The following is a 25,455-nucleotide window of genomic DNA, read 5'->3' on the forward strand; positions in this document are numbered from 1 at the left end:
CATTAGCCATTTCCTGCAAAAAATATGTCATAAATTTCATAACCTTTCAAAAAAATGTAGAATATCCCCATTTGCTCCTCACCCTTGGAAGAGTAGGAAGAAGGTTCATGAATATAAACTTTCATTCTTCGCAGTTTGCAAATACTTTCTTCGACCTAGAGCGCAAATCTTTCAGTCTCAATTAGCGACATAAACAGACCTTCAATAGGGGAAACTGACAAGAGCTACGACTAATTAATAGTTAATAGATGTCAACTTTGAAATAAGTACTATATTCATCCCAGAACTGTACAAGTAATTACTGTACTGTACTCTTGGGATTCATATGCACATAACCGACACCGATAGTACTACCCTACTCCTTATGTAACAGTATGCGCAGTAGCAATTGCACCTATGATTCACGATTATCTTGATCTAAGTTATGAAATATGATTGTCTAAAAAAAACAAGCAGATAGATATTTCGGAAAAAAAAAAAACACGATCATTGCCATCACAATATGTACTAACTTTAATTAAGTTTAAATTCATAGCTTTTGAAGGTAATTTGGTTGACAAGATTTAATTTTACATATTTAATTAGAAACCAACCAATGACCCGGTGACATCGTTACATTCGACCTTCGGCGCAATTAAAATGTTTACATAATGACGAGGGCGGAGGGCATTGTCTGGAGGCGTGTATAAGATGACGGTGTCATGTAACTTATGCCCTAAGGCGTACACCAATAATTTAGTTATTTACGTATGTGAGTATGTGGATGCAGTAGACTCTTGACATACTTGTTGCAGCTGAATAACATTAGACGATAAAATACAGGTTTAATACTACGAAGTAATAAAACCTAACGGTGTCCTTGTGAGATCTAAGTTTGTATATCTAACCTGCCGTCTTACGCCGTGGCTTGCGTGGGCGACGGTCGCGCGATGGTCGCGCGACGGCGATGCGACGCATACGAAATCAAACCTTATCGATATGGAAGTATGAGACGCGACGGCGACGGTCGCGCGACGGTCGCGCGACCGTCGCCCACGCAAGACACGGGGTTAGCCGAGGTGACAATCGTTGACGCTATGTGTCGATCGAAATGCAACTGACTCTGTCGTGTTAATACGGAAGAACGATGCTAGCGTTAGAGAGAGCTGGCTACGATAAGAGCACGCTACTGAATTGCGACGTTGACTACGAGTAGGTATCCTGCTGACAAAATTTCACTGAGAATTAGTTGAGTAATTCGACCTGTACAAGAGGAGGTACCATAATCCGCGCTGACATCTTCGGAGATGCTTTGCGCTTGCTTGCTCAATAATGTTGCAAATGATTTCAACAAACATCACGCCTCTGCCAAATCTTAGTCTTTCTAATCAATAATCAAAACGCTTTTGGTCTAAATCCAACACTTCATTAGCACATTCGAGAAATGACCGGAGCGATCCTTTACGCAAGCGCAACAAATTCTGCAGATGAAAATAAACATTACGACAGTCCACGCTTTCCAGGCGAGTTACCTCATTATGACATAAGGAAATACAGTATATTTATAACGAGTATGAAGATGGCTAACTGAGATCCTAGATAGCCAAAAAGGATACTATTACTAAACTGTCTTACCTAAGCTTATGGTATTATGAACTACATATCTTCGCAACATTGTAACCTACACGTGCTGTGCCGTGTGATGACGGCATTAAAAAAGAATAACCCCACCTCGTCCCGTGGGTATCGTATAAGGCGATTAAGAGGAAACTGATGTCGGCACATATGCAGATTTCTAAGGCCAGGGGCGGCGCAATAGAATTCAATACCGGCTGCTCGCGTGCGGTCCCTTTGTTAATATAGGTAAGAATTTTGAATGGCGGTATTTTGTAAACATCAAAGGAGTGAGCCTTCTGTACTTGTACTATACTCTGTAATAGACTCTGTGGTAAGGGTCGCCTGTATCATTTGTGGGGTCCTTGCCTTCGAGACCAGTGCACAGCGCCACCACAAAAAAACACCTAGGTACAAGTGCGTGCACCCGCTTCGTCTCTCCGAATGACGTGGGATTCCCTTCTAATAGGCCAATTAGCATTCTCGGTAGCCAAAAGCATATTATTTAACGGGTGAATTACCTGCAATGCATTGTTGTCGGCGCGGAACGACAATTATTGTAAATAACATTAACCTTTATGGAATTTGGTCTATTTAGTACCGTTATAATCGCAGCTTTAATAGTAATGTCAGAGGAGTTCGGGGCTCTATTATGGGTTTTTATTGGGTATTAGGTATCCCAATAAGGCCTAGTTACTCTTCGGGTTGGAAGGTCAGATGGCAGTCGCTTTCGTAAAACTAGTGCCTACGCCAAAACGGGATTAGATGTCAAATCGGACCCCAGGCTCCCATGAGCCATGGCCAGTGCCGGGATAACGCAAGGAGGATGATGATTGGGTATTAGGTATTAAATTTGGTGAGTTGAGATTTAATTACTAGGATTTCGTCGTCATATGTTGGTACTTACTCGTACCACAGATTAATAATAAGTTACTACTTAACGTAACTCGTACTCTTCAATGTCCTCATTGTGGTACCGTTATACACCCTGTTTTTATTGAATTCCGTTAACTTTATGGGAAGATTCATTACATTAAATACAATTAATTTCTCTAAGAAACTAGCGTCTTAACTCTTGCGGTTATCGAGTTATTAAAAAAATAAAGATAATTGCTGAACACGTGTGTCGCAGCCTTTACCAATTCCTAATGTTATTTGTTTTGACATGTGCCGTCAATCACTTGACACTAACTTGAATGTTATTCTTAAGGGTCTCTAACACTAATTAATTCATTTATTATGTATGAAAATTATGAAAAAAAAATTTTAACGTATTTTACTAAAACTGACATACAGGGTGGTTCCTTATAATGAACCTAACAATGTGTCGAATTTAATGGAAAACAAAAAAAAAACACGGTGTATGTAAATAAAAATGTTAGGTATCAAGTCAGGGAAGATCATATCGGACGACTGGACTTTATTTTATTAACATTCTTTTGCTAAAAAGTACTCTAAAGCAGATTCAAATACCAAAGTCCATACCTATTAGTTTAGCTAACATCAAGTCAATTTTAATAGTTATTTGTTATACAAGGGGGCAAAGTTGTATTTTAACGCCGAGTGTGTAATTGAAAAACGAGCAAGTGAAAGGATTCTATAGTTGAACCACGAGCGAAGCGAGTAGTTCGAGAATAGAATCCGGAACTTGCGAGTTTTTTAACACCCAAGAAGTAAAATAGGTACATTTGCACCCGAGTGTAACACAAAACTTTTCCCCTCACTATAGCGAGGAAACTACTACGCAAAAAATGCGTTTATCACTGCTTCCAGTAGTTCCACAGGTGGTAAATCATCTTTATTACTAGATTCACCTACTTTTATAAATTTTAAAGCAGTTAATTTGATTTTATTCAAGGTCAAATTACTTTACCCACTAGTGGATAAAATGCGTTTTTACCCGCTGGTATTAAAGGACAAAACACGTGTTTCCGAGCTAGTGAGGGGAAAAGATTATTAATCAGTCAATAGGTAGATGACACAAAAAAATACTTTAAAAAAATAATTAATTGCCTACAATACCTACTTCTTTACGTCATCATGCGTAAATTAGTTGCATAACGAAATTATGGACGTGGGTACAATCAAATCGCGCGGCCTATGACCGTTTTTTGCACAACGTAATTCGTCAATACCACTTCAATAAAAAGATGATCTTTCACACTTTCAACAATTTGGGTCAAATTGTGATGGTAACAATTATGATTAAAACAACCCCTAAGTAAATAGGTATTCAAAATCCAATACCTTGTAAAAGAGACGTATCGAGCTAACTTTGACGGCGATTTTGACAGCCCCGCAAGGACAAGGAAGGTAAATGACATAAAACTTTACAAATGCAACGGCAGGGTTATCGAAAACTTATCTTGGTATGACTGGGCAATTAGTGGTCACAATATAGACGCACACACCATGATATTTTCTCCACGTACTCGTCTATAAAGTCAAAGTGCAAGCATCAACGTAATAGAAATGGCTCCGCAGCTATTCCTTATTATAAGTAAGTAGTATGCCTACTAGGGATTGCAATCCGGATTGGGTTTCAAAGGCTGAATCCGGTTTTGTATAGGGATAGCAAATATAATTACCTAAATGAAAAAAAAATAGAGGTCGAGGTATTTTTGACATTATTAACAATACCCCCCCGTGTGGTGACGGGTTAAGAATTTCACCACCCCCTTTCTTCCCGTGGGTGTCGTAGAAGGCGACTGTGGGGTGGGATATGGGGTAAATTGTGGCGTAGGCGAGAGGCTGGCAACCTGTCACTGCAATGTCACAGTTTCGTTTACTTTCAACCACTTATTTGCCAAGAGTGGCACTGTAACTTTAGCAGTTTCATGTGCTCTGCCTACCCCTATATGGGAAACAGGCGTGATTGTATGTATGTATGTATGTATTAACAATAAAATAGGACTTAACAGAAAATTTGGAACATGACAATGCAACGTCAAATACACCGTAAAAAACGAAATTTGAAATCTGATATATCTTGTCACAGTAAAAAAATCTCTAATATGGAACTGTTTCATCATACTATCCATTCGCCATACTGTTTTATTTTGACTGGATCCGGTGATTTTATTTACCGGATCCGCCAGATCGGATTGCAATCCCTAATGCCTACTAACGAAGGGATAGGTACCCGTTTGAAATCGTGCGGCTGACCCACGACCGCTCTCATGTAACCGAGGCAACACTCACATCTTTAACTTTGTCTGTGGTCTTTTGTCTTTGACATGGCTGCTCGAGTCATGATTAATTTTGTACCTACTACAGACGACACTGGTCTGGCCTTTTTTGTATGATGAGCAATTGAGCACAGATATTTGTTCCTGTGTCATGGGTGTTTTCTATATTAATAAGTATTTTATATATTATATCGTATATTGCTGTCTGAGTACCTACAACACAAGCCTTCTTGAGCTTACCGTGGGACTCAGTCAATCCGTGTAAGAATTAATTATTTTATTTATTGTTATTTATTTATTTAGGAATTTATATCTCGAATACTTGTCAGCTTGTATCAATTTTCACTGAAATGAAATTTTACATATAGGTAACGAGAAATTGCAGTGAGTCAGGTGGCATGTTGGGAATTCAATTTAATTTATGGAAATTAATTTACTTAACTAGGTACGTCTCATTTGTCAGAAAAATAAAACAAAATTGCTTAATTATTTACCAGTTCACCGATAAACAAAATGGGAACTGTTTATACCTATATACGTAACAATATTTAGAAATCGTTTTTTTTTATGATCTAAGGAAAATACCACAAATAAACGTCTGTCTGTTATAAAATAAAGTTTTTGACAGCTACTTGTTAAAAGTTGTTCATAATCACCTATCACTACTTCAATAACGACTTCAACGCAACTTCAACGTCTTCAACCAATAGTTATTCAAATATAATCGAAGTTTTTCAACACACAACCAAATTGCGTAACTTGTCATAAAAGAAGGCAAATTGCTTTCAATGGTGAACAAACACTTCATAAGATCAAAGGGATTTTGCGTGCGGTGCGCACGATTCGATTTATCTGAACAATCGGGCTATATTGACGGAGATACCCGTATGAATAGTTAATTTGTTCAGCCTTTGACTGCCTGTTTGTAAACTGACACTAATCAGTAATCATAGTCACTTATGTTGTGAGCAATGATTTTGCACGCAATAATTAGTATGTAACCAACGTGTTTAATGAATAATGAAGCTTTAAGTTGCTAAGTATACTTTGCTGTCGGTAACAATTAAATATTATGCAGGATTGTGGAACAGAGTTGTAAAATCGTCTTCGTATTGTATCAGCAATTGCGTTGAAATGAAACTGGTCTTTTTTATAAAATTTCCACGGTTTTGATATGTACTTTAAGATGCAGTTTGACTTATAATTTATTGGTTAACGGTAGAACGCCTACCAGTTATAAAAATACAACATTCCAAACATCGTGGTTCTAATTATTGTGTTATAGCGATGGAGAAGCTGTCGCTTTCGGCGTTTATATTATTTTCGATAGGTAGTCTGTTCTGTTTTGTTAATAATTCATATGTAGATGTAGCTCGTATGCATGACTTGTGTTGTGTTAGTTGTAGGTTTGTAAAGGCAAGGTAGTTATTTTATGCCTTATCTGAACTAAAGAAATCTGGGATTTTTTTTGGATTTTCATTAATAATACAATGAATATAATTATATGTGTAATGATATGAACGTATTATATTGATTGTAAATAATATTGCTATACTTGTCAATAGTTGTCATGCTTTCTAAATTTATTTTTTTTACTACACTTACATTCGCGAATTTCTGTTTGGCTCTTTGACTGGTAGAGAATGCCTTAAGGCATTAAGTCCGCCATTTGTACTTTTTTTTCCAATTGTGCAATAAAGTTTAAATAAATACTTAAATAAATAAATGAATCTCGTTGGCGATGGCGGGATAACTGGGCCTTTTTAACAGACTCCCTAGACGTAGCTCAAAAGTCTCAAACCAATACTAATGGTAGAGTAATTCTTTGCCCAGAATTTGGTCACGATAGGCTCACAATAATAATCATTACGAATAATAAGTGCATCAGCGGTAAAAGGTTACACACATCGACGGGATGACGGCACATTACGCGAGGCGCCGCGCATTGTGCAACGTAACACGGTCAAAGCTCGAGTGGGTCCAATTATCAGAGCAACGCCCCGTGCCCCGAGCTGACGCGCTCTGGGCCATCATCTATCACTGAAATATAGCCCGATTCAGACTGCTAAATACATCAAATGTAAGCTCTAGGTACGATGTGGATCGGATATTTCAAAAGTGTTGTTTTAATTTGGACGGCGTCGAAAAAGAGGTTTCAGTTTGAAAAAAAAAGTTTGTTGAAAAGAAAAAGGACGGACAGATATGTCAAAAACCGGGTTCATACAACTTTTTAAATGAGAGTAATTATTTAGAAAAATAATATAAAAATCAGCCAGTCAGGCATAATCTAGAGCGAAGGAAATTAAATTGTAAAAAATATAAGTTTTACCTGCATACATTTTCAAAAATATTAATATCCAGAGGGAAATGGGAAATATATTTGTATGGGAAGCCGGTTTCGGGTCTTGTCTTCTTTCGTCTCAAAGTCTTTCGAATCAGGCTCCAATTTTTTATTACAATTATTACGGTATCTAACAAGGCACGTTCCTGTGTTTGTGCAAGCACGCAAGCCCATATTGTAACGAAATACTTATTAATTTCATAGTAGAAGACATTAATTTACTTTTATGACATGTTGCCACATTGACCTTGGTCCTATTAACTGGATTAATAGGATTGTGATAATCTGTGTCTAATCTATGTTTGTGTTTTAGTAAACTTGCATGTAATATTTTTTTATTGTTTCCTTGTTTACCTTAAAAAATCCTTTTTTTGGAAAAATAATTGATTTGTTTATAATTTGGATGTTTACATTGCGATCTGATAAGAAATCTGATTTCAAACTTATTATTTTTTGCTTTTTAGTTTCTCCGTGTTTTCTAAGGCACTTATTTTTTGAAGGCGGTTTTTTTTAATGATAGGCTACAACAAAAAATAGGCCACATTGGCAGTTATACAAATCAACATTACACAGAAAAATCTAGTATTAATCTAGGTATAAAGGGACTAATTTAAACCTGCATGTGCTAGTATTAAACACTAAAAGACACATAAATAATACTGATCAAGTGATCATCATTGGTATGATGCGCTAAGTATAGTTCATAAATAGGTGTCGATTCATGTAGTTATTCCACGTGATATTTAATAGGAGAATTCGATATTTAAACAGAATATTTCTACAATTCCATAGAGACTAAACCATCTTAAGGAATGAATATGCATATGAATACAATTGGTTCCTACTTATATCTTCTATGCCAGCGAAATAACAAAATACGTAATCCCAAGTGTTTCGTTTTATGATCAAACCACCGCAAAGTTGGAAAACGCAAGAGGAAGCATTTTCCACACATGCTCAAGAAACTTTATGAGTCATAAAGTGGGCAAGCTCGGTAAACATTTGGTTGAAATGTTGCTTTCTATGCACTCCGCGGATAACATAGACTATTAGGCAGACATGCAAGGCACTCTATTTAAATTACTATTATTTACGCTAGTATTTCATAATGATATGTAAGTATTGTAAGTATTTTAAACGACGTAGATGTCAGATGTCTGTAGCTAATTAACTTATTGTGTTATCTATATTTAGATGCCCCCATAGTATCCAATTCCAAATGATTTTTTTTTGTAGGTATCTATAAAAAAAAATTAAAAGTCTAAAACTCAAATTCTAAATCAGCTGCTTTACGCAGTATTCTTATCTGTGTTGTAATGTTGTTTTGTATTTTATTGTGAAGTATGAATTGTGTTACTCAAATATGTTTTTTTTATATTAATGTAACTCCCTCCCTACCTTCCCAAGTCCCGTAGCCGAATGGCACGAACGCTCACGAAACGAAACGCTCGTAGATATCTATCTCTATCGCTCTTGCGTATTGGCGCGCCAGAGCCAGACTACCTTTCGCGGCATTTCGTTTTCGTTTCGCGTCGCAGAAATGCCATTCGGCTACGGCACCTGGTTATGGTTTAGGTACATTTTGCATTTAGAGTTTTTCAATATTTCTGTTTTTTGATAATTAATTGTTAAAAAAAAAATGTTATTGATTAGTCAGCCCTTCTTTTCTTTGTAAAGTAGGTACTTCCGAATGTATGTCCACAGTTCGTAATAAAAACACGGACATTTCTATGCTCTAAGTTTTGTAATCTCTACATAGCTTTTTGCAGAATTCAGTACATCTCCTACAGCATTGCTTGCGGTAGTCACGGTTGTGTCTTCACAGCTATTGTAAATATCAACTTAAATGTTCAAGAATGACGGCGTCGCCTACAGGCTGCTTCCTATAAGTTAGTCTCAACTACTCCCAGCGTTTACATTATCTTGCACTTATCTTTGAGTAAAACATCGATGACCGTTTTATTAACTAGGTAAACGTAGGTACAATGTATCTTAAGGTCCGACAGGGACAGGTACTATCAGCTGCAAAAGTGCATGGAGAAATTATGAATGAATTCATTGATAAAACCTATTGAAATTATTAAAAGTAAATATATCGTGAAATGTGAGATCGTTTTCTAATTTCCTGAGTCTACGGATCCATGTTTCGCGTAGCTCATATTATTTCTGGATAGTTTGCCCTTTAAACCTACCCTGAATATGTATTGGATTAATATGATTAGCGTCAAAATATTGCACGATCTGCTGAATCTTACGAGCGGCCGCTGACCTGAGTAAGTAGGAAAAGAATGAAAATATGACTCAGTGACGTAATTTCCTTCATAAGCATTATTTTGAAGCCACACATAATACCATTCATCTCAAGCACCGTGCGTAATAATCTCCTTTAAGCACCTACGCACTTTGCGGTGCCCCACAGAATTTCCCGTACACAATTGTGTACTGCGCCTAATAGATAAAATCTAGGTCAGACGAAAGTTTCGTAAGATCTAGATTTAATAACACACGAAAATTCGATGTGTAACTTTGACACGGAGAAATGAGAATGCGTAATAATGTCGAAATGCATATATTTACCATTTATTACCGTGTAAACATTGATGACCTCCGCGACGTTTTACGATGGGGCGCTAAGTGCGGGTGACTATTGCAACATTTTTATTATTGATGTTGAACTTTTATATGTAAATAGTTAGAACGATATATATTAGAAATTAATTCAGTCATTTGTTAACATTAAGATGTATTATTAAGTAGTTGACGAATATTCGTTTCCACCAGATACGTAGCAAGGCCCAAGGGATGTTTTTGATATCAACCAATACCAGAAGATACATTTCATTCACGTTACTCGCTCAGCGAAGCTGTAGTTTAGAAACTTTCCACATCATCCTCAAACATCTCTATTCTATTGAAAATACAGCATCAAGGAATCCGACGCGTAGACTCGCCAAAACATGTAGAATTCAGGTAGGATGCCTTCTTCTCAATAACATCCTTTATGATGGTCATAATATGAATTATGTGGCTATTAATACCTACAGGAAGAAGTTGTGGACAGGAGCTGGGAGGCTAGGACAGTCTAAAAACTGAAATAGATAAAATTGCGAGCATAAGCTAGTCATTTAAAAGCTCTATTAGACCGGAGACATTGCGTGACGAAATGACGATTTCCGTCATTTTCTGTGAGGTCAGTGGCTTGACTGGCTTGCAATCATTACTCGATACAATTCTTAAAGCTACTGTTCAGGTTCTGACAGTGATAGACGACTGGTCACATCTCTCAACAGTCTAGTTTTCATAGCCATGGCATGCACTAATAATATGTTTGCGTGTAGATAACGACCACTCATAACTATTGCGTATTTATATCACAGCTAGTTTTTAAATGGTCAAATTGTTACACATACTATGAAATTAAACCACTAACTTATCTATTGACTTCGACATGAACATTATAAGGTTGTCAGGACAAATAAAATTAATGTTGCCACGTTTGCCGCGGCAGAAACATCAGTTTCATAGTTCAAATACTTCTTGCCGCCCAATGTACATTCAGATGTACAATTGTATCGCCTAACTGGGTAAATCCATTCTGCTATAAGGTTGATAATCTTTCAGATCATATTATATTTTTTATATATTTAACCTTAAAGCAGAATGGATTTATCCAGGTTTGAAGTTAAGCGACACAATTTTTATCGGCACATATACACCCGTGCCCGGTAATTAATGGACTACCTTTTAACCACCAAGAGGGCACCTTATACTGGTCCAGAAAATCGACATTAAGGTTTAGTAAAAGTCGCCTGGGTGCGTAGCCTGTAACAGAACAAGCGTCTGCGACGAGGAAATGGACTCGTTATTACATATAAAACTTACGGCGAATCAACTTTTCCTTGACCAACTATTTGGTGCATATTTTCTTTGGGATTTCATTGGATATTTTAACAAATAATATCTGTGATGTTTAATCACATGTATAGTCACGTCTTCACTCATAAAATTCACTATTATTTGATGCAAAACAGGTTGGAAAAACGTATTTATCAACAAACTACGTTCACATGGACGGAATACTGACACTGACAGTTTTCAGCTGCGTAACGTTCCGATATTATGTCTTGATTTCAATCACAGGTCATAAAAGTTCATAATGATTAGTAGTATACTTTCTGGATGTGTTTAATGTAGCATTTAGAAACAAAAATGATATTTTACTGCGTATTTGATCTACAAATCTAATTAAAACTCTTTAACAAAAAAATATCTGCATACCTATACTAACCGCAATACATAACTCTTCGTCGCTTAACTAGGTATCAATAAAATTATTCCTATATCACTTTGGAACACGTGCAGTCATGCAGATGTTACTATTGAGAAGCAAAAACGTACGTGCTGAGCTGTCTTGGACAATAATGCCTAAGGCATACGGCTTAGTAAACAAAACAGTTATGATCTTTTTCTTATGTGCGCAAGTTAATGGCTTTCTGTCGATATTGTGTCTGCGGTATGTCTGCAGTCCGCATTATGTCTGTAAAACATCTGCATTGTGTCTGCAAAACGTCTGCAGTCCGCATTATGTCTGTAAAACATCTGCATTGTGTCTGCAAAACGTCTGCAGTCCGCATTAAGTCTGTAAAACATCTGCATTGTGTCTGCGGTATGTCTGCAGTCCGCACTATGTCTGTAAAACGTCTGCATTATGTCTGCAAAACGTCTGCAGTCTGCGGTTTGTTTGCAAAACGTCTGCAGTCCATATTATGTCTGGATTAAAGGCTATAAAAAGGTCGAAGCGAGCCGACGCGGGTCATTCTTACAATATCCACAAGACTAACAGTGTCTCTGGCTTTCGTGTGTTATACTGGTGAGTGAAGTTGTTCTGCTATTATTTCTTTGTTTGTTTTTACTTGGAAGTTATTCTGGGTGATTGTAAACTTTGAAATTGTGTCTCTGTTTGATTGTGCGGGGACAATATCGTCGTACAGTTGAACTTAGACCTATGGTGGAATTGCTTTACTGTCAGTTGTGGGGTTATTTTAGTGTTCTATTTATAGTGTAGTGTTACATTTAAATTGAAGTGTATAGTGAAGTTTTCTGTGCTTTGTTTCATGAGTGCCGTCAAGCAATACAAAGACTGGGTCGATGTATGGCTGGTGCTTGGAGATAAGTCTGTGTTTGGTTTTGTAGGGAGTAATTCTTGCAAAACTAAGCTTAGATTATAGCACGTAAAGGAAACTTCATTCGTTTGTTTAGTTGGTCAGTAAAATTGAACTTAGTAATTTTCTAAGGGGTTATTTAGTGAAAGTTATAAGCCAGATCATTGTTTGTGACAGACTGTTGTCCGGCTAAACGCTTTATACCTCGCGGTGTTAAACATAAGGCGTTTAGGGGTCTTTTTGTTCCAAGTGGGGGCTTGGACGCTTTTTTATACTTACAAAAGCGTATTTTCTCACCGGTCTCAAAGAGTCCAACTGTTAGATGGAAGTGAGGACTTTCACGATTGACGAAAGACATTAGGAGTAATTCTTGCTCACTGAAGTCGGCAGTATTTGAGGCTGGGGTCCTATATTTATATATATTTATTTACTCGGTGCTCTGGTCCATGCTGGCGTTGGTCGCTGGGGATTTCGGTTGTGATCGATCCATATCTAAGTAAAATTTGGTCGCAGCTGGGTCTCCCATGTGGCTGGTACTGGTGTGTCCTGGAATGCTGGATATATACACGGATAGGGCGATCTACTCTCTGCTACCCTAGCCCGCGGGCAAGAGCAGAGGGGGGAATCAGAACTCAAGCCTATAGGTTGCCTATCTCAGCTTCGCTGGCTGAACTGTACAGTTCTAGTAGGGATACACTTGTACATATTCTGAACACAAGATCTATGGTAAGTGAGGGTCTGTGTTTCAGATATGTTAGAGTAGGGAAAACGATAGGACTAGGGTAAAGTCACACACTATTTCTATGAATGTAGAGTTCTTTTATGATTGGTCTTAAATTATAATTGGTCAACGTGTATTGTGGAGAAATAATTTAACTACTACTACTTATATGGTTTAAATGGATTTTAAATGTGGTGTTTATTATCTTAAAATATGTGATAAAACTGGTAATTTATAAAACCTCTTATTACTTAATTTATCTGAGTGAAATTAATAATTGTGGTAGCAATTTCTGATTCTTCGTGTAGCATCGAGCCAGTGAGTGTTGCTAACTAGTTTTTCAAGGTAAATTCTATCAAGTTGGTTAGGGAAACAAACTATACTTTGGAATAAAAAGCATAGGTTTGTTATAGGGCCCAGTGGCATGCGAGCGCCGTCCACTGATGACAAGTCAAAAGCTTCAAGGAGTTACTAGACTTACTTACTTCGTTCTCAGTGGTAGCAACTACTCGGAGCCTTGATGATACATTAGAAGGATCGAGAAGTTATGGTCTATTAGCAGTATTGGGGAAAAGGGGGGTTTAGCTAGTGAAAAGAAACGAAATAAAAAAGGGGTTAGTTTGTAGATAGATAGCCCTTCAGGCTTACTTGCTTAGGATGCCCGATAATGTGGTTTGATTGGGCCTAAGGATTCCAGACGGTATCGCAAGTTCTCACCCCAAACCGGAATCGAAAATAGAGCGTAGCCGATGTTTTCTAAAATATTTTTTAATATTTATTTCATGTATGTTTCACTCACTAACTTCTATTCTAAAAATTTTCTTCATTACGTCATTAATTTTCTCACATATAACTTTCTAGGTCTAAATATGATAAAATACTCTTCTATATCACTATATTATTATGCTACAATAACCTTTATTCTTCTTTAAAATATAAATAAATAAAATTTTAAATATTAGTCAAAAATACAGCTGATACTCATTAAAGGATCTAAGTTATCGCGGTTCACATCGAAGGGTTCTACTTATTCACGCTAGACGATCACAAGGCCAAATTTAAGGGGTATATTTAAAGGGGGTTAACTATACTGTTGATTAGTCAAGTAAGTAAGTAAATAAGTAAGGTGAGCGGAGATTTAGTTACAAGCCGAATGGCACTAACGCTCACGAAACGAAACGCTAGTAGATATCTATCTCTATCGCTCGTGCGTATTGGCGCGACAGAGCCGGACTAACTGGCGCGGCGTTTCGTTTTCGTTTGGCGTCGGAGAAATGCCATTCGGCTACGCACGCTGGTTTTCAAGATTTTCACACTTTTTAAAATTTAAATACTACCTAAAACTTTAAAAAAGTGTGAAAATCTCGAAAACCAGGCGACTTTTACTAAACTTTAATGTCGATTTTCTGGACCAGTATAAGGTGCCTTCTTGGTGGTTAAAAGGTTGTCCATTAATTACCGCGGGCACCCGGTATATATAAATAGAGCCCCCGCCGCATCTGGATGTGCATAAGTTAAAGACAAGCTCATAAATTACTAGAAGGGTGTTCTTGCAGATTTTTGCTTATCAATATGTATGTACAGTGATTTTTGAGAAATATTTCAGTGTATAACGGTCGCCTGTATCAAAGTAAGTAAAAGTGAAAAGATTCCATACTGAGCCCTTTCGAAACAACTCAAGCATTTCATAAGTTACACCCCATTTAACCGAAAGTGTAAATTTAGTGCGTAAAACATAATAATAGCATGTAATAGGTACCTATTTGGGTGTAATAATATGTTTTGGGTGGTTTAGGTAGTTTCTCCATTATTTAAACAATAATCTTCGTAGACCAAACGCCCAAGCATGTGTTTAGTAGGGGCACGTGCCGTGTTCTACTTGCCTTGCTACTCCTCTCGCTTTGACGCCTCGGCACAGAATATGTTTAGTACAAGCCGCGGGATAATATGTGATACGTATTTTTACGTTTTGACTTAGCCAAAACACGCTAGATTTAAAATTATTGCGAAAATTATTTAGGTATCTCATTGGCATATTTTGCCTTTATGTGTATTGTATACTAAACTTGGACTTACGACAGGCCGACTTTTAAAAAAAGTTTCCATAATTATGATTAGCTTTAGTTTAACAAGTAGAATTTATTCAGAGAGCTACGGAAATGTAAATATTGTAATCATGTCACCCATTACCAAAGGTAGATACATCACTTTACAAGTTAACTTTAATAAACTAGTGAAAGTTCATCAAAATCTGTCGATTAAAATTGCCTAATTACCAAAATACGTATTTGAATTTTCACCGTGGCCAATGGGCTTCGTCATCGTTTAAAAGTCAAAGGTTGCGCGGTGACAAATGAAAGCTATTAAATTCGGTATTGTCTTATGACTCATAAATAATTGATGGTCGCCTCCTATTAATTACTTTCTCAATAATGTGTCTGCAGGTATAACGGAAAACGGCAGCAATATAGACAGCTATACATATACACAACCGATCTACAATATATCGTATTTATATCTAATATATGATGTCTTTACACCTAGGAATACACCATCCATTACCGGGTTTAATAAAAACATGAAGCATAAGTAGGTTATGCCAAGAACTAAGTACTCTTTAGTTATAGTTTAATTCTATATGTTCCTCTAAAAACTTTGCTGGACTTTAAATTTTTAATAAACCAGGCAGAATGAAAGATATCCTAAACGAAGAAACGAGACTTTTATTTAATTTCGAACCAGGCGATCAGTGCCTCAAATACGATCCAAGCAAATACAGCTAAAAATACACGAGATAAACGAAATGCCAGCAGCTACAAATAAAGCACGGAATCAGAGCTGGAATCGCCCTGTAGCTCTGTTCGGTTCACAGTTCGTGAGGGCACTTGCCGCTCTCCCTTAGTTTATTTGCCCACGATGCGCCGTCCCGATATGCTTACTGGTAAAATGCATTCACCACGTGTACGTGCAACTGATGCACCAGTGATTATTTACATAAAAACAAAAGTTATATTCCGTAATTTGAAATCCACAGACAAAACTAAAGTTCAATAATTGGAATAAAAATTGTGAAAATTGTGATGGGTTATGAATTTCAACACCATTTCCTACTGTAGGTGTCGTAGATGTCGACTGAGGGATATGGGTTCAATTGTGATGTGAACAATGGGCTGGTAATCTGTCACTGCAATATCATTATTGCGTTTTCTTTCAACCCATAAATTGCTAACAGTGGTACAGAAACTTGAGCAGTTTCATGAGCTCTGCCTGCCCCTTTCGGGAAAACTGGCGAGAGTTTATGTATTTATACCTTATTATTAGTTTGAAAAACTGTTAAATTAGTGTTAGTTTGATTAATTATTCTGACGTTTTATTGCTGCCCGCGAACATTTTGCAAACACAGATGTTGCGTCGTGATTAATACACTATTCATATAATTCGACCCAAAAAGTCGTCCATTAGTTTTGATATCTGGTCATTCGATCTGTCGAGGTCAGCATTTGTATATTAATGTAAATATTGTTAATTCGTCGGTGCAGTGTGCTCGTGTGAACTATGAATTATTGATGGCTACTTTCCTTCGGTTAAATAACAGAGACTGGGGCCTCATTCTTGGATGCGCATTGGACTCATCAGAATTATATTGATATTGTATTGATACGCGTAATAGACCGTAGGTAATCGTGCAATGAATAGAAGTAGAATGCTCCTGACCTGATCCCTCACGACAAATGCGAGTTATCCGATATGGATTTGATGGGTAGTTCTTACTAAGGCACGGGAGATGGGAGTCCCACATAATCCCCGGCTCCTCTGTGGGCCAATGGGGATATGCGTAACGGCATTACGTTAAAAAAGGTATTCGTTAGTTCTGTGGTATTCGTAGATTCTAGAATGTAGCCTCGTGCGAGCGAGCAAGCCAAGCTCCTACTGTTATTGAATGGGTTCACATTGGCTTTTAAATATTGATTCTGAATTATAGTATGAGATGACTACTTATAAAGAAGATTATGCAACTAAGTTTTAATCAAACTGTGGAATTTAAATTGACCTACGACATTTATTATTTGCCGCGAGGGGATCTCATTATGGTGATGCTAAATTCGAAACAGTTATAAATGGTCATGACATAATTAGTCACCATTTATCTTGCATTATACTTACTAACAATGTTGGTCGCGTCCTATATTTCTTTTTTGGTTTGTCTGGCTAACCACAGCTCAGCCGTTAAAGAAATAATAATGCATCCATATTTATGTGCCTAAGGGTTCTCTTGCATTCGAGACCTAACCACAACTATGAAATATCTAATTTGCGATTTGGATTTGGGAGATTTTAATTTGACAGTGTTATGAGGTAAATTGATGGTAAGACTGATTTGTGTGTATTTGTATTATGTGTGCCTAATTTTTTATTGTAATGAATTAATTAATTATCTTCTGTAACTTGTGATATAACGAGTTACAAATAATTATATTATTTGCGAAATAATTTTTCACTCTAAATTTTCTTTAAATATGGGTAACTATGGACGGACACAAATTACTCAAAAATATGTCAATATCTTCATTCGCGGACATAAAAGCTACGGGACATCTTTTTACTCTTTGCTGTACATAAGGCTTACACAATACAAGCGCTTAAAATACATGTTTTAGTTATTAAACTCTCTCACCTATCATCAAAGAGAAAATGAATGTATTACCCTTTTCAGCTTATAAGTATACTAATCCGAGTGAGAAACATTATCTAAATTACTAATAGCGCAGTACAATACACCTAGTGAGCGCTAAAATCTGTCACGATCTGTATCTATACGATGCGATTGTTAGGCGCCGTGCATACTGACTTCGAATTTCGTTTCCGTGTTTTGAATGCCGTGTTGAATGCCGTTTTCTTGCTGGTTGTATAATGAGAAAACTGATAAATCACCATTATAACATGTAGATAGTCTTAAGACAGAGAATATACACATTTTGTCAATTTTTTCTGTCAATTCTACACTTTACATGACTAGAGTTTATTTCGTAATTTGACCTTAATGCCATATTAAGCAGTGAAGGGATACCATAAACGTTAAATTTCAATTAAAATAAAGCTTAAGTATTACCTAGTAGTATTAGTACCCAGTAGTTTATGTAGAAATAAACTTAGATTCAGAGTTTGATAGCGCTTGCGTGTAAAAGCCCTCCCATACCTGTACAAGGGCTAACCCTAAGAAAATTGCATAACTTCTTTGAAGTTTGACATTTAAAATAAAATTTTCTTCGGCGTGGGTGTCAAAATCACTGCCAAAATTTTTTTGTAATACTGGCAATACGAAAGCAGAACGAGCCTTAACTTGTAATATCAGTTGATTTGTATCATTATCGACGCTCGGGGCCATAATAAATGCGTTAAACTCTAATATAGAAAAGTACTCTTGTCACAGTCAGACTCACGTAGGAGAAAGTACGTCATCACAACACGGAGTAGCCTAGCCAAAGTGACAATCGTTGACGCTACGTGGTGTTCGAAATGCTCTGGCCCCGTAGCCGAATGGCATTTCTCCGACGCCAAACGAAAGCGATACGCCGCTGGCTCTGTCGCGCCAATACGCAAGCGCGATAGAGATAGATATCTACTAGCGCTTCGTTTCGTGAGCGTTTCGTGAGCGATTGTGCCATTCGGCTAGCCACCCTGAAGTGCCATTGAGGGTACGTAGCCAAATGTGTACACTGTAGCCAAGGGTACACAGTTACCTCTAATCGCTCTTCCGTATTGGCGCGACAGGACTGAGCCAGCCGGCGTAGCTGAATGGCAATTGTTGACGCCAGACGCCGACAGATCACAGAAATGCGTCTGGCTTTGTCGCAGAAATACATAAGAGCCATAGAGATAGATAGCTACGAAACAGTGTGAATAGCCGAATACACAAACACTCACGAAACGCACACGATGATATCTCTTTCGTAGCATCTATCTCCATCGCTCTTGCGTATTGGCGCGACAGAGCCAGACTACATTTCTACGGCGTTTGGATGGGTTTCGTTTCGCAGAAATGCCATTCGGCTACGGGGCCAGATATTATTGTGAGCGTTTGTGTTTGGGGTACATACCCAGACTGCAGATCGGTGTCTGACGTCAACGATTGTCATTTCGGCTAGGCCGGCTGAAGAGTGATAGGATAGCTACGACACGCTTACGAAGCGTAAGCGCTTGTGACGTTGGCTAGGTACCATCTGCGCAAATTGACTTTTCTTTCCATTGTCGGGACTCGTGCAGTGGAAGCGAATTAACTCTACGATTTGTGTGGACATCGTCATTTTGTTGATTTGTTGACGTAGACCATGCTTTTCTCCATACTCGTGTGTAATTACTTATTATTTAGGTGTTGTTGTTAATTCCACATATTAAATATGGTTGAATTATGTACCTACCAGTCAAATGTAAATATTCTATATACGGTTTATGGTATGTATACTGTTTGCAGCGCGCTGTCACTCTAAAAAACTAAAGGCGCCGTAATCGTAACTATCAGTTTCCGGACGACAACGGCCGATCAGAGGCCCGTTTCTCGAAAGGTCTTGTACAAGACTTGTATTACAAGTGTGTTTCCATGACAACCCATATAATTTGACAGTTCGCGCACTTGTAATACAAGGCTTGTACCTTTCGAGAAACGGGCCCCAGGTATAACAAAAAAGAGCGGAAGAACGGGCAGCTAGGCTTTTTCCAATGGGCAAACTTACAATCAGTAGTGGCCTTTACAGTGATAGGAATAAGTACAATACTTATAATATAGACATCGAAAATGTCACTCATTAATCTAAAAAACCGGACTTCAATCAGTGTAGGATTTACTCAAATATCCTTATAACAAAGTCATTACAAACATTGTTACAGTTTTTTCTACAATAGTTCTCATTATTTCATAATTAGTATCTTCCTTGATTGCGAATCGATTAACACATGTAAACCAGCCTCGCGATGATATAATCTTTGAAACAAAAGACAAATTGTGTGGCGATGGCGTGATAAATCGACAAGCCATGCGAGCTATTGTTGTTGCTTTACTTAAAAGCCTGTCTATAATGTTTGTATAGAGTATGGTTTGTATAGTGATAAATGTGATAATTATGCCTTCATAATTTATAAATAGGTACAATAGGTACATACACAGCAAACTTGGGGAAATAATGACTGGTGTCTGTTCGTTGGTAAATTAGACATCAACGCGTGTAGAACAAAAAAGCGGTTCAAGCTCTTAATTATCTTAGTACTTAAGTATTATAAAGATTCAAATATCTTGTGAAATTTTGTTCATAAAGATGGCATTATTTTCTAGCCGATTATTTTGTCGACCTGCAGTACAACCGAAGCCGATTTTAGACTCATAATGAAATGGCTAATACTTTGCGTGTTTTTATATAAAAGAAGCGTTGATTATGGAACATCTCGTCAAAGAATGTTCTTCGAAATATTGCAGGTCACTAATATATCGATAACACCGTATTATATTATGTAAACTTAATATCTGTAACAGACAAAGATTGAAAATCTGTTTTATAAATTCCATAGACATTTGACCTAAAAATTATAACTAGCAAGGCTCTAGTGGTCTATAATAAGGGGTCTCCGATCTCGGTAGGTCTACTCTTCAATTTCCATCTCCACTTAAAATAATATGATGATTGCTTGAAAGCTATAGGAAGAGTAAGCGTGGTTTATAGTTATACCGTATGACGAAACACCTTGCATCTAATAGGTGCGTTTTCCTCGTGCCAATAAACATATTATATTAATAATAATCACAAATATTTAATAATATAAGGACAGACATAAATATTACTTCTTGAAACTAGCCTCCAACGTTTCGGGGCCGGCATTGTCAGACAATAATATCAAGACATTGAAAAATTCACAAAATATACGATTGATGACACCATATAATTAGTTTTAATTCAAAAATAACAAATAAACAACAGTAGTTCTATCTTTAGAATAACTTTTCTGTCAAAATCTTTAAAAGATTGACATTATGAAATATTTACGTTATTTTATTTGTAAACAAGCGTGAATAATAAACCATAATTCACTTAAACTAGCGTTTAGTGGTTACAATTACACAGCCGGCGGCGACCATTTTATTTAATGCATTTTTGTCGTGCGTGAGATTCTATTGCGCTTAAAGGCTGACTTACACGGCGTGCGAACTCTCAAGCCATTTTAGTTACATTGCGGACTGTCTGCAATCAAAAACTGCAATGTATTGAAACTAGCATGCGAGTTCTTGCACCGTGTAAATGGGCCCTAATTCTCAGAATTGTAATTAACTAATGTCAGTTTAAGCGACAGATATCCCATGGCTTGCGACAGGTGATCTAGTTGAGCGGGCATTGTTGCTTGTCCTAGATTAGCCTCAATGCTCTTGCATTCTGAATACTGAGACGGAAAAGTAATAGAGACTGACAAAGTTCTTTGTCATTGCAGATGATATGACACAATATTATTGCCTATTGGCAAGGCACAGCCATATACAGGCTGCATATATTTTGTACAACCTCTTCGGGCCCGAATGATTTTACTCTTTATAATATTTCCATGAGCCTCACGAAAACTATCTAATGTTTATGTTTATATAACTAAATAAGTTTTAGAGCGCTCACTTCATTCGTACTAAAGAATGCTTTGTATGGGAGCACCTGATTACAAAACAAATTCAAATAAAATATCATCTACCAAGTGTACTATTATTCCTAGTTAAGTAGCATAATTTTATAAAAGAAAGAAGAAACTCCGAATACAACAATACATATTTATCTTCATGGTTATAATAGACTCTTTATCGACCGCTATTGATCCCGTTGCTCCTTATAACAAAGTACTATAATAGTACCAATTGACACTTAATTATGCATTCACAGTACATTACCATTCCTTGTATTTGAATTCAGTCTTCTTCTATATGTCTAGTACCAGTTGGCAGCCTTGGACTCAATAGAACGTCGAGCTCGAAGACTCATTGGCGACGTTCCGGCAGGCAAGGCAGGATTACAAAGCCTCGAGCATCGCCGTCGAGTTGCGTCCTTGTCCGTCTTCTACCGGATATATTCTGGAGAGTGTGCACAGGAACTGCATGACCTGGTTCCTCCTTCCCCGTTCCATCACCGGACAACCAGGCGCGGGGAGCGGTTTCACCCTTACGTTGTCGACCTACCTTTCATTCGCACGAAGAGGTTTGCCTCTTCTTTCCTAATGCGAACTGCTAAGGAATGGAACATGCTCCCCTCATCTGTATTCCCGGGCGAATACAATCTGGGTGAATTCAAGTCAAGAGTGAATAGGCTGTTACTGAACCAGTGAGCTACAACCTCGGCCTTGTCGTCACTTTCCATCAGGTGCGACTAAGGTCAATCACTGGCCAGTTTATATAAAAAAAAAAAAAAAACAATGTTTATGACATTGTACTAACAAATTCTTCTAGTTTCATCCGCTGTTTCATCTTTTAAGTACCTTGCGACCTAATTACTCGTGATTGAAAGACGTCGAGCACAATACAGACACCTTATGAACTTTATTTGTGCGTAATCATATTTAATGAGTGGATCATTAAGGCTTATGCGCGAGTGTGTTATGGATGAGCATACGTAACGAGAATTGGCCGGAGATAATGTTTTATTAATATAATACCCCGGATCTTGCTTCCGCGTGTCATCTGCTATGACTTTTTAATGTAGATAGGTCACATTTTGTATATGGCCAGTAATTATTACTGTAATTATATGTACGAGTAGTATACTTCGATTTTGTACGGAAACAGAAGTTTCTGAGAATGTATACGAAACCATACATCCCACGGTTCTTATGTTTCCAAAAAGATCATGGGAAAAAAGGTAAATTTAATAATTTTGACGTGTCTTTTTATTTTTTATTCAAGACCTTTTTCTAAACTTCCTTTACCGATATTGATAGTAGGCCAATTTAGTTATTAATATAGGTAGTGGCTGGGAGCTGCAGATCTTTGCGACATGCATAGAAAAATGAAAAATACTTAGTTACGGTAGCCTCAAGCGCCATACACGCTATTAACACTTAAGACATTTATGACAATTTCTGCATTTTACAAAATTTCCTGATTCTGAATCGATAAAAACATTTTGGTTAAGTAGTTGGTTGGTAGAATCTGGTTACAATATTTCATGAGGATTGGTTGAGAATTGCGACTTGTAAAGGAGAGCGTCCTCCGGACATACTAAAGCAAATCGAGTTAAAACGTAGACCTACGTTGTCGCTGCGGTCACAAAGGAAATTTCGTGAGTTAAAACGTAAGTAGACCTGTCGCTTCAGTCAATAATCCGGTTATATTTCACTTTCGGGGATTTACTGAGGTTTTCTAGCACGATCAAATGTTAGCAATGGCTTAGGGCTAAGATTGGTTAATCATTAATGGTAGCGTGTTTATTTGTACGCTTAAAAATAAATAGGACGTACAAATGATTAATGATCTTACAAGTACAAGTTGGTCATATCTGTTGTCATGCAATATGATACAATAAACGATGTAATACCCAATGTAAGCAACGTTTAATTATGGTTATATTGTAACAATGTTCAATTAATTCAATCCAACATATTAATTTGATGCAATCAACCTGTATAGCTGTACATTTTGAAAGCTTGTCTAAGGAAGTATTGTCTAATTCATAATAATAGGTGTACAAGTACAATCGTTAGACGATGTGATGTGTTAATTGCTTATTGTCTTTAGATACAAGTACTAATTCTTGTGCCACATCACTTAATCAATCTGACAGAGGCTCATTATGAATTCAAACATTATGATATCAATGCAGGTTGAAAGGCAGGAACGGGCGTCTACTCCGCCCTGAAATTTCTTGTCACGTAACCTGTGGAATATTGGCCAAGCCTTGGCCAGCAGTGGACGTATATATAGGCTGGCGATGATGACGAAGGTTATGGGATGAAAATAATTGTTTAAAGGTCGGAAAAAAAGATTACAATCACGCGCCATTACAAACTTTTTGCAAAAAATGATTTAAAACTGAATTTATAAATACTACGTGAAAACCACAGGGTGAGGGGAGATCTTGGCATATACTACGCTAGGTCATCCAGGGGGGGTATGTTCCCTTACTCCCTTACTAATTTTTATGTCCTCCAGCCGGAGAGTATCAAATTTCAGGCTGGTGCGCTAAACGAAGTTACTGCTTCCCGGCTCCGTCAAACAGAAAAATAGTGTAGGTACGCTTGGTCAGTAAATAAGTAAAGCTTCAATCAAATATTCGTTAATCTGTTCTGCCTCGGCTAACAATTACGTGTGTAGCTATGTAATGTAATCTACGAATACAGTTTCTAAAAACAATCGATTTCGATTTTCGATTTTCTCTATGTATAGATATATTATGTACTTATCATAACATACTTCTGCCCTATAGGTTATAAAGGTTTTCGCAAAACAAACTAAATGGGTGGGTAGAGAATGATACTCGTAATCACAATATTGATCTCTACAACGATGTGTAGGCGTTACTAATGATGTTACAAGCCGCTCTTTTCTTTTTCTCACGCATTTTTGATGACGCACACTTCAAAAGGCAAATATCTTAATCGATAGCTAGCGAATTGCGATATTAACCGATATCTGATGTAGGACCGATATTCAAGATGCCATCTTTTACAACGACCAACGACTTTTACATCTACCTTTTACATCCTTCCTATATCCGTTATCGGATCGTATAATGATATTGTGAAAACGCTCTTACGGGCAATGAAGAAATAGCTGTCCACGTTGGTCTCTGTCATATGGCAGATACCATCACGAGCGGTACCTAATGCTCTACATTAATCATGCTTGTCCAAGTATTGTTAGTTTTGCACATGTATTAAAGACGGATGCGATGTTCGCATGTTCTATTTAGAAGCCTGTGCCAGTTTTAGTCTACGACATAAAAGGAGATTGACATTTTATAAAGATAAAGACTTGTTAAATAAAAATTGAAACTATAGGTCTAGATTAAAATTTTGTTTCATATCCAAATAAATAAAATAAAAATAAAATGTATAGTCCACGTTTATTTATTTCGACTATCTTATTTTATCTGACTATGCCTTTAGATTTTTGGTTATTTAGATGATTAGTTAAATCCACGCTTATTTTTTGACACCCTCTAATCAACGCCATGAATCTTATTATATTTCCTTTCTATTATGTATTACAAAATCTCTGATATTTGCACAGAACATTTAAACCCTTTCAATACTTTTTCGTGATTGATCTTTCCATAGTGTGTTAAATATATCTAAATGTAAATCATACTTCGACCCAAATTGAGAACAACATTGTGTATTTAACACAACGTTGTACAAATTGATTGAAAAATATAATCGTTTGGAGTGGCTGTCATTACGGTATTCTGCCCATTGTCTGGCAAGATGGATGGGCTT

The 25,455-nt window shown here is 37.1% G+C and overlaps 1 protein-coding gene across 1 annotated transcript in view; it reads right to left on the reverse strand.

The window, feature by feature from the left end:
• LOC125242560 (transcription factor SPT20 homolog) overlaps positions 1 to 25,455 on the reverse strand; it is a 42,978-nt gene that overhangs the window by 5,616 nt on the left and 11,907 nt on the right. The gene's annotated exons all lie outside the window — the stretch shown is intronic.

Source organism: Leguminivora glycinivorella, chromosome 3, assembly GCF_023078275.1.
Source record: "Leguminivora glycinivorella isolate SPB_JAAS2020 chromosome 3, LegGlyc_1.1, whole genome shotgun sequence".
Lineage (NCBI taxonomy): Eukaryota > Metazoa > Arthropoda > Insecta > Lepidoptera > Tortricidae > Leguminivora > Leguminivora glycinivorella.